This window comes from Lotus japonicus, chromosome 1, assembly GCF_012489685.1.
Source record: "Lotus japonicus ecotype B-129 chromosome 1, LjGifu_v1.2".
Classification (NCBI taxonomy): Eukaryota; Viridiplantae; Streptophyta; class Magnoliopsida; order Fabales; family Fabaceae; genus Lotus; species Lotus japonicus.
In genome coordinates this window covers 122,633,584-122,645,035 of record NC_080041.1, presented here as the reverse complement: position 1 = coordinate 122,645,035, position 11,452 = coordinate 122,633,584, and the positions used below count along the sequence as shown (strand labels likewise).

The 11,452-nt window shown below is 35.2% G+C and overlaps 1 long non-coding RNA gene and 1 pseudogene across 1 annotated transcript; one reads left to right on the top strand and one right to left on the bottom strand.

The window, feature by feature from the left end:
• Window positions 1-3,857: 3,857 nt before the first annotated feature.
• Window positions 3,858-5,696, bottom strand: LOC130732579 (uncharacterized). Its single transcript, XR_009017077.1, has 3 exons — window positions 5,453-5,696; window positions 4,822-4,863; window positions 3,858-4,438 (listed from the first exon to the last, which is right to left on the bottom strand). It is a non-coding gene; the product is annotated as an uncharacterized LOC130732579 (long non-coding RNA).
• LOC130734969 (small nucleolar RNA U3) lies at window positions 5,123-5,243 on the top strand (annotated as a pseudogene).
• Window positions 5,697-11,452: the final 5,756 nt, after the last annotated feature.

Here is an 11,452-nt window from a genome sequence, read left to right as displayed (position 1 = left end):
TAATGCATTTTATCTAGTTTAACTACATTTCTTAAACTATGTGAATTTTTTTTTTGTTGCTTATAAATAGGACCGGAGAGAGTATAATTTTCTGTTTTAACGTGTTATATGGGTCTTAAAAACTGCATGTTACTTGAAAACCATTGCCTCAAGCTAAACCTATTAATATATGAAAAATTAATGCTCAGCATTTCTAATACTATTAAAGTTCATTTGAAACTATGTGACATTGCAGCCTTTTACCAGCAACATCACTTTTTTACTAGAAAACAGTTTACACTAGCATAGACCTACGCTTTTAATGCTGACCCTATACTAATATTTATGCTCAACAAGTTCATGATCCCTAGTCTAAACTATAATAATGAGATAGAATGCATACATATGATTAATTATTGTGCAGATATCATGAAATAGTTTGTTGAAGTTATAATTAAGATCTTTATAATGCGCTTAGCATACGTAACATGGCAGTAAAAATACCAAAATACACGATAAAAACAAGGGTAGCAAGAAGAAAAAAAAAAAACAGTTAAGAAGTTGTTCATGAAATGAACCAAATTAAAGGCTAGATTTAGAGCTCCCATTGAAGGAGTTATAAACGTAACTATTTCATTATAATGATGAACATAGGTGCTACAATTAGTTCTTTCTTTCTATCGAGGAGTCTAACCCTGAATAAATTAGGTTTTCAGTGCGAAATAGGTCATATTAACATAACCCACCCAAAAGTGGATGGAGTCGTGTTAGAGTTAAGACTCTAAAATACACAAACTGTTAAGGGACGTCTAATATGCATAAAAGTATGGGATCACCAACAATATATAGGAGAAGAACGCCCGCATAATGAAGTGGTTGTGGCTAATAGCCTGTGGAATATGGAATCTCTCACCAAATAAAGGAGCCGCTCGCCAGATAGTGGCTTATAAAAATGAAGGAGTCGTCAATAAGTAGTCGCTCACCTAATAATGAAGTATCACTGGATATAATGAAGCCCTAAGTCGCTGGAACATCTCAATGGATCTTCCTCCCGCAATGACCTAATAAAGGCAACTGGAAGAGAGAGTCAGGTCACTCATGTCTAGTTTAGAAATCAAGTACACAACTCATGTCTCCAAAATTTGCACCAAAAATCACATTATTTTTTCAAAGAATATATTGACATGTAATAATTGCGATGGTCTATGCTAGTAAAATAAATGCATGTTTGGTTTTCTGTCGGAAACTTCATTCTTGTTAATGCTGATAGAAAAATTATTTTGGGATAAGAATACATATAAATGTTTGGGAGTTATTTTCGAGAATTGATTTTAGTTCTAAACCAATTCTGTTAGAAGCTAGGGTGTAGCATTTTGGTTGAATATAATCATTAATCAATCATCAATTTATTGATTTATATACTGAATTTCACATAACCATATAAAAATCATTTTTTTTTTCACAAATGTATCCAAACATTAATCACTCTGCTTTCAACTCACTCTATTTTACTTTTATCGATTTCATCAAAACGATTTTATGAAAATAAATTACGAACAGCACCATCCAAACAAGCACATAGTGATACAATGCACTACTTTTGTGTTGTAACTTATAAATTATAGAGTAGTTTATGCTGTAATTAATTTTTTTTAATTTATAACAAAATTTACAACTTTTCTAATTGTAAACTTATCAAATAGAAGTTACAATGTTTTTATCATAAATTAAACCAATTATAAATTCATGTTTAGAGATTTCTATTTTTGTTTTCTTTTGACATGTTCCATTTATGATTGTAATTTTCTTGTACATTATACTGGACATGGTCTTTCAAGAAAAAAAAACACATTATACTGGACATATATGGTCTACGAATGGGAGGTGGATCCAGGGTATTGTTTAATGGCTTGCTCCAAATTGTAGGTTTGCTGAGTGGTGCTGGTGTTGTATTGTTCATCTTTAGGGTGTCTGGGCTGGTATTACACGACTATTTTATGTTTGTTTAATTTGATGCCCCTGTAGCTTTTCTTTCCACCTTGTTTTAGAGTATCCAATTTGCTGTCTTAGTTAGATTAGTGCAGGGGGTGGAGATGGGTTTTTTAAGTAGGCAATTATATAATTTGCTTTGACCTTTAAACCTTATGTTATACTAATTGGTATATATTGGGTTGAAGCACATCTTGTGCTTCACGATTGGTAATGGTAATTATATTGGCTTTTTCAAAAAAAAAAATATTGGACATATCTTGGATGTACTCATTTTTTCAGACAATTTTTTGTTGGCCTTGTTTTTTTAAAACAGCATAAAGGAGACAAAAATTACAACAATAGTTAGCAAGAAAAGCAATAAACATGATTAGTGTGTTGCTAACTGCCCATAATGTTACATCCTTGTTTAGGTAAAACTTCAGCTAAATAGTTTGGCTCACTAAAAATATGTTAAATATTCCAGAACAATACATCTTTTTGGTGATGAAATCTCTAAGATTCAACTGACTGATAAATTTCCAAGGCCAATATATTCTCAGCATTACTGATCCATCCATGACACAATTGCAAGTGAAGACAAGGGTGTTCCAAATAGCCAGCACTTTCGTTTTGTACGCCCATTTCCAGCCCAACGCTTTTGAGAAGCTGCCATTAACCTTGCATTAGCCAATTCTAAGCATTCCTCCAATGACACGTTAAGTTCCTATTCATGGTGTTTAATGTGGATGCCGGATGGTGCGTTCAAAAAAAAGTTACAAATTAATGTACCGAAGTACATGTACCACCCACGCAATCAGATGAGATGACAAATTGACAATTAAGTTTATGTCCTCCTTGGTACCTTTTACCCCTCTACAAATATCAATTGGGTTGTCCACCGGTCAATTTCGGATAGATTCAGGCTAAAACAATCTGTTTTGTCGGGTGGAAAATATTAAAATATCAGGCTCGGTTTGAGTTCGGTTTGCTCGGGTCACGATTTTGTTTGGTGGGTTCATATGGTTTGTTAATCAAGAAGAAAATTAGTCCTGCCTTGACGATGTATGAGGGTGACATAGAATAAAACTTTAATTGGACGAATCTCACTCATCTGAACGAAAGAATTCTTAGACATATCCTCATTGAGCTTCAAGGACTCAACCAGATTTATGATTGTTAGAAGGAAAAGAAAGGTATGAGGGAGGAGAAGTCAAGCATCAAGGTTAGTGGAGGGGGGTAATGTGAACTTGTGAACCATTTAGATGGGTTTTAGGGAATAGAACTTAATTGAGAGACAAATTGAATTATTTTCCTTTTAAGGGTTGTCCACCAAGTCGAATTCAGGCTGAAATAGTTTGTTTTATCGCGCAAAAACATCAAAACACCATACCTGCCACCGCCTGATCATTGACTACGGGTTGTTCGGGTTCAGTTTGAAGGGTCACGATTTTGCCGGTGGATTGAGGTTCGGTCAGTAATGATTTTTTTGGAGAGCCTTAGGTTGGACATTTAGAAAGATGATTCTTTAGTGTCAAGATTAACTTACAAGTTACAATAGGTGGTAAATAATTGGGACTAATTTGTGAGTTTATTCAATGAAAACGTCCAGACATGGCATTTATAAAGCCTGTAATAAGCATCCAGTCTGCATACTTCCCTGAACATGCCTTCACTTTCTGTGCTCTTGATCGGTTGCTTAAGAAGAAAATTTTCTGGGAATTGTTTAGGAGGACCATGTATAGAGCAATCTTGAATTGGTATCAAACTATGAGTATAGCATTTCAGAATGAGAAGCTCCAACTTGATAACTTCAAATGATTTACACTGTACGCACAGACATGGATTAGCAACTGCTAATTGCCATGAAATATATATAAACATTACAAAATCTTTACAATGCTGGTTTAAAAATCTTACCAATCATGAAATCTTCTATTAGTTAGTTCCAGTTAAACAGTTAAAATAATAGCTTCATTTTGCGTATGGTAATTGCTAAATGCTAAGTATCCCCATTAAAAAACATCAAAACAGAACAGAGAATGTCCTTCTACATGGATATGGATATTAATAGATATGTACATGATCCTTATTATAACAGATTCCAGATACAATTCAGGGAAAATGCTCAGCTACATATCCATCTGATGCATATTATTTTATGCACAAAAAAACACATCAAGTACACTTGTAGTAACGCTACACCTGAAAACTATGTATTCACTTTTACTTTGGTTCACCAATTACTTACCGAATTATCACTATCCTAAGGAAAGCTTACACTAAAGAAGCATCTACTGTAAAGTTCCTATAAAATTATGTTCTCACCACCTCACATTTACTAAGCCTTCACCATCTAATTTAATTGGTGCAGCCTTGTCTGCACGCCTTCACTCTGATTTTTCCATCTATTTCTGATTTGAGGTGATGTGAATCTTGATGTTGGGCACCAGTATCATCCTTTCCTTCTTCTCTCTTGTAGATCCAAGGCCTGAATATATGTGACTCATTCTTAGGAACTCTCTGATATAGAAATCTCTATTCATCAAAAAGCACACATTTATGCATCTAAGTGTGAGAAAGTTATAATTGGTTGAAGTCTTAAGGGACAATTTCTAATTATACAAATCCTAAAGAGGAGGGATACTGATTTGAAGTTTAACAATCATATAAGCTTTTGTTGACATGACTGATTAATTTTGTGAACCCATATCACTGAATTTTTATAGAACATGTCTTAACAAGAACAATCCTGAGTGATGTGGTCAAATTGACCAAGTTATATCCTAAATGATAGAACAATCTAATAACCATTATCTTTTCTTCAAACAGGTGAAGCTGAGTATTAATATAAATAACAATGAAAATACTCACTAGGCTTAAGGTGAATATTTGCCGCATTCAGAAAAATCCCATCTGCATAGAAGAAGGAAAAAATCTAATTAGGTATGGCTAGCCTCATCTACATTCATAGCTTTGACAAGTATTTATTGCATCTATTTTATCCAAGTATATATTAGAATGGCGTGTCTGGTTCACCAAGCAATGTAATTGGAAGGGATTTTCAAAGTGTGCATAGAAAGTTCAAAATTTGGGATCGATGCTGCCAAGTCCCACATCGATAGCACTGAACTATATTCTAACGTTTATATACCACACGCTGACAGTTCTGGTCACGACCTTACTTGAACAGGATCTGTTCTATAGGCTCGTACAACTGTATCCTTGAGTTCTAAGGAGACAGGAACCAAAGTCTGGTTGATGAACACTGACCGTGTACGGTTGTCTGACAGGCTCATACTTTTTTTATTTTATTTTTTATTTTATTTTTAACACAAAATCAAAAGAAAAATTTGTGAGCTGGATTAACTTCCATAGCAGCGTGGAATGAGTTTTGAGTTCCTAAATTTTTAGTTTTATTAAATAAATAAATGAAAAACAAGATTAAATAAAAGAGCAAAGGGAGAAGAACAAAATAGAAGTAGAAAATGCTTGATTTGATTACCTTTACTCCCACTCAAACCAACGATTTTGCTTCAATACTTTCACATGCATGCCCCATTGCAGATTGTTCTCAAATGATCACTCTCTGAGGAGAACTTGAGTTCCCCTTATCTACAAACTTGAGAAGGAGACAATTGTAAGAAAAATATACAAGAGAAAGGAAAAAAAAAGTATGATGATTGATGCAACATGCAAGTAAAAATTGCATAGATGGAGAAAGAAACGGTTCAATAGACCAGATGGACGTTCAGTGAAGCGTTAAAAGAGAAAGTGGTAAAAGTGGTACATAGCTATTTGAGGTTGGAAAATTGCCACGTTGAAAGGATAATATTTTTATTCCCAGAAAATAAAAAGACCTTTTTTTTTGTCAAAGAAAGAAAGATGTATGGAATTAAAACTCAGAGGTTTGCCAAACGGCACTTACAACATGCGAGAAAACTCTCTAAGAGCGCTATTCGTAATGCACAAATACATAAGAAAATTAAGCGCAAGCATGCACACTCAACTGAAATAATCAGCTAAAACATGATGTAAAAACCCTAGAGCCCAACAAAAGCCCCTAACATCCAAATGAACAGAGAGCCAATTAACTTCTGAGCAGATAAAAACCAACATTTTTAACCCGTGCTCCCTCTTTACAACAAAACGGCTCTGCCGAAGTTGTACTGCGGCGGCGAAAAGCGAAGCCAGTATGCTTCAACGGCACCAAATAGGGGTCAACTCTGCACCTCTGAGAATAAGGAAAAGAGGAGAACTTTTGAAGATTCCATACAAGCAGCAGTAGGAGCTGCAGAACTGGGAAAGGGGAGCCAAGAACACCAAAGCATCTGGAACGGGCTTGTAGATCACTGAAGCATTATTAGAGAACCTGGATCTGAGAAGAACAGTGCCAGATCTGGAGCTTTGACACCCCGGTGGTAGATGGCGGCGGAAAAGACTAGAGGAGGCAAGGGTGGCAGCGGCGGCGACAGGAATGGCCGTGGAGGAGAGGGTGGCGGCGGTTAGAGGAAGATGGTGATGGCCAAGGAGAAAAACCAAAACAAACCCACTTATTTGGGTAAAGGATCCACCTAATGTGGAAGAAAACCCACCTGATGTGGGAAGAAACCTACCTAAAGCAGGAAAAGAACTCCCTAGAGGAGAAGAAGAAGTCCCCCAAAGGGGGAGGAACCCCCCAAGGGGGAGAAGCAGCACTCAGTAGACAAACCCTAGCAGACGTTGATTTTGATTTAATTTCCTTGAAGGTAAATAAAAGGCCTGCAGTGGGTAGAATTCTCTAGACCATCTCTAACCATCAAATGGGCTTTTATTTCTCTCAGAAGATTTTGAAAGCCCAACTTACAACGGGAGTTCGTAAAAAACTAAAAAACTTACAAAGAGCAACTAATGGATTCTTATCCTACCTAGGATTGTGGGGTTAGATTTATCTTTGCTGTTGTGAATTTTCTTCATTCTTTGATCAATTCGTGGAGTTGACTTCACCATATATAGGGTTTGGTGTGTGTTGAAAGATTTTTCTTACACCGATACTACTTTCAAAATCCTCAAGATTCAATTGTAGTATAGCATAGGGTTTTGTCGTATCCGCAGGGAATTGCTAACACAAATGCCGTTCTTTAGTAAAATTACCCAAGCAATAGATTTTCAAAAGGTTGATAATTGTTTCGGTGACCAAAACACATTCAAATTAAACAAAGCGAGAGTAAAACGATTGATATCAAGAGAGAAAGCTGTTGGAATTGGAGTTCACCGTTTAACTATTAGTGTCCTATGATTCTATATGAATATTCATTCCTATCCATGATTCATCTACACCATTTCTACCCTACTTCATTGATTCCTCACATGAGTGGATATCTATAACTTACTTTTCTAAACATTGATTCCTCACATGCATAGAAAAGCTAAGTTATCTTTAAGCTCAGATGTTTAAGGGACTAACAAACCTAACTCTATTCCTAGCAATTAGATTTATTAGATGATTAACTCTAGGTCGGACTCTAGACGACGTAGCTTCCGCTCTTACGCCGAATCAATCGATATGTTCTAGGTCCGCAAACTAAAACATAGCATTAAGAACAAGAGAAAACCATTGAATCATGTAATAGAAACGATATTTTCATATAGAAATCAAGAAGAACAAATCATAGTTAAAGGCTACATCCAAATCCAACAAAGAAACTTAGCAACCCATATCCATGGATTGCTTACAAAGCTTACAAGAGGAAACTAAGGTGAAAGCGGCGACCCGTGCCGTCCTCGATGTGTCTCCAGCACGATGAATGGTGGATCAAAGCTCCCAAAGTTTCTCTCTTCCTTCTCTCTGCAATTTTCTCTCCAAGAGGTCCAAAATATGTTAAAAGATGCCTCAATTCTGATCTGGTCGAGCCTTTTATAAAACAGGGCAACAGTTTCGCTTAAGCTGATAAAGGTGACGCTTAAGCGAGCAGGTTTCTTCACCTTCAGGTAAGGTCTTTGGCTTAAGCGAGACCAATTCTCGCTTAAGCCGAATTGTCTTCCAGAACCACTGCTACTGCCATGTAGTTTGGCTTAAGCGAGGAAACATTTGGCTTAAGCGGACTTCAATATTTTTAGCCCTTTTGATCTTCTAATGGTTGGATCTTCTTGATTTTTCTCCTACAATAAAAACCAAAGAGTCTAAATGATAAAACTAACATATCTTACATTTATCTATATAAAAACTATCTACTTACTAAATTAACCTTATTGAGGGATAATTTGAAAGATAACGTACACATTTAGAACAGATAAGTGCCGAAATTAATATAGAAATCAGGTAAATTTGGCACTTATCAGTGTGTGTGAATGAGTGCATGTAGGATTCTTCATGAGTGAATTTGGTTTGAGTCTTATAATGAATATTTTATTATAGTAGTCAACAAATTTCATTGCACTCATACTTAATTAATGCTTGACTTCAACTCACACTTAAATTCTTAACCGCTGGGGTTTGAAGTAGCTCTCATTTGAAGAGGGTGAATCACGATAAAAAATCATGAGTGTGATCTAACTAACTATCTCATTTATTTCATGTTGATCTTGATGTAAGAGTTTTAGAATTTGAGGCATTTATGTGATTTTATAAATTGTTACGAAAGATTCATTGTATATCATTTGTATCATTTTGTAGATTATGTGCATGGATTGATTGATTTGCAAATTTGTTATGGCCCTAATCCACCTAAGCCTAAAAAGAGAGAAACATAAGAGAAAAAAATATTGAAATATGATAACGATGGAATAGAAGAAAGAAAAAAGAGGAATACGAAGAAGGATGGTTAATGAATCAAAAATCCAAGAGTGTGGCGTGAGAACTCTCGGCGGCCTAGGGGTCGTCCCCGTAAATTTGAGAGTGTGGATGTCGCTATTGATACGACGTCGCCTAGCCCTCCGCCTCCTTCGGGTCCTTATTTTACCCGAGCTATGAATGTTTGGTGTCTTACTAAGTCTGTAGGCATGTCTTTCCATGATAGTGATGAAGATACAGTTCGTGGGTTGACTGAAGTTATTAAAGAGAATTTTCCTTCTAGGTGCTAGGAAGGTTGCTCTTTCCTCTTTTAGGTGGTTGTTCTGGATTTTCTTGGCTCACTTGACGTTTTTTGTTTTCCCCTTCTTGTTAGTTTGTACTCATCTTTTATTTATCAATAAATGATTTTATTTTGCTCTAAAAAAAAATCCAAATCCAAAAAATTGAGTGTAACTTTAAAATAGTCAAATCTTTAAAAATGCTACTTTCTAACCTTTGGTTTATTCCCACTCACTCTCTTTCATCTCATTTCTATCAACTTTTTTTTTCTATCACATTATTTATTATATATCTAATTTCTCTCTAATCCATTTCTATGTGAAATTGGTGTGAAGATATTATTTCAGTGATGGGGTCTAACGTACCAAAAATTAACCAGAAATAAAACCATAATTGTGTTAGATGGAAAAAATAAAAAAGATATAACCGTATTTGATGGTGCAATGTATCTCTCAAAGTCACTTATTAAACCACTTTTAGTAACTGCTAATTGTACAAATTGTATTAACTCTTTTACTATATGTGCCATTGATGCATGCACCTGCTATATTCTCAAAAAAAGATTTAAAATCTTATGCAAATTAGCAATTTCAATTAATGTGAGTCAAAAGAAAATCCCCGTGATAATTGTTTTACCATTGAAGTGTGATTGGTGAGTACCAGAATTGGTGAATGCCAGAATGGTAGGAAAGTCTCAGAAAAGAAAAGAAAATTGATAGCTGCTATACATATTTTTACATTTAGCTACACAATACACACCTATTTCTCATTGGACCAGTACAGTGGCAGAGTGCTATAAGAGAAAACAGAACAAAACAGAGAGGCTGTGATAAAAATCTCCTTTTTTGCTTCTTCAAATTAGAAGTGAAAATTCACCATCTGGGTATTGATCATATATATGACCATCAAGGAGGAGAAGATCAATGATTTGCGACAAGGGTAGGTCGATGATCATTTGGTTGATTCAATGCATTGAAGAGATACATGCATAAGCATTTATGGTAAAGCTTTTTGGTTTCAAATCAATGATGTTCATGGTTGTGGTGACCATAGCACTCCTTGTTCTGCCGCTGGTGCTGCCGCCGCTTCCGCCACCACCAATGATGCTTATGTTTGTCCCTGTTTGGCTAATGCTGTTTCTGGTGATAATGGCTTTGTCTCCCAAACATGGCTCTTACAACATGGTGTATCAGTGTAACTCTGTTTGAAGCAATTTTCTTTTCATATTATGCACATTGCACACAGACAAACAAAAAGGGTAGACATGTTTGTCTACTGTCTAAGTTCCTTTCTTTTTGCATCATGCATGCGTGAAAATAATTTGATAAATGATTGAATTTGAAGTAGTCTATATTGTTGTAATGTTTTCATTCATTCGTTCTGCAATTTGTATTCTTAAGATTTAACCCAGAAAATCAGAGCAATGTAGCTAATTTTTTCCAAAATAGGAAGCACTGTTTTCTGTATTCTTCGATTTTGTAATGATACTAAAGTCAAAATCAATTCCGAAGGTTAGATAGTGAATACTTTGGCCTCTCGGCCAAAGATATCTGTCCATATGATAATTAAAATTGTATCTGATATTTTTTGTTTGTTTTTGTCTTGACTAATATATCTCACAGTCGTCCCCGTATCATAGTTCGAGTGGTAAGAGCTAGATGTCATATGAGTTGGGGTGGGGTGATGAGTTCCAGGAATCAATCCTTAGAGGAAGCAATTTATCTTTTCGATGTACAAACAGTTATTAATTTCTCTCTCATAATCGGTAGAAAGGTTAACTAATATAATTTTTTTCCCAGATTGTGTTTTTTATTAAACAAGTATGTCACCACTAAAACTTGTAAATTTTTACGAAAGATGAACACAATTTAAATTATAAATGAGAGAATGTTTTTGTATCTGACCACACACACATTGTTTTGTAAAGTAAAACTTGCTTGAAAACGAAGAGCAATGACCAATGAGTAAAAAACAGAGGAGAAAGAGAGGGAAGCACGCACCTTAATTTCATTCTCTATCATTTGTTTGTTGATGAAAGATGTCAACACCGACATGCCGACAAAGTACTTGTTTTGTTTTGTAAGGAAAGGGAAGGAAAGGGAAGAAAAGGGAAAAAGAAGGAGCAATTGCAACTACACATTCACCTTCACCTTATGATCATTCATCAACTTTCCTTTCCTTAAAGTCTAACCTCTTAATATAATTTGACTTTATTTTCAATAATTTCCATCTTGTGTATTAAATATACACCACACCATCCCAGCAATTAACAAGTTGGAATATGTTATTTATTACTTTGCTAAGAGTAAATTTTGTGCTAAACACTTTTTTCATCATAGAAAAGCAATATTTTGTAGGGTACAAGAAAACACATTCTAGTTCTAGATACAAAGCACCAAGTTAGTGTGTGGTGATAGTTTCTTAAGCTTCATCGTGTATGTTTCAATCAACGTT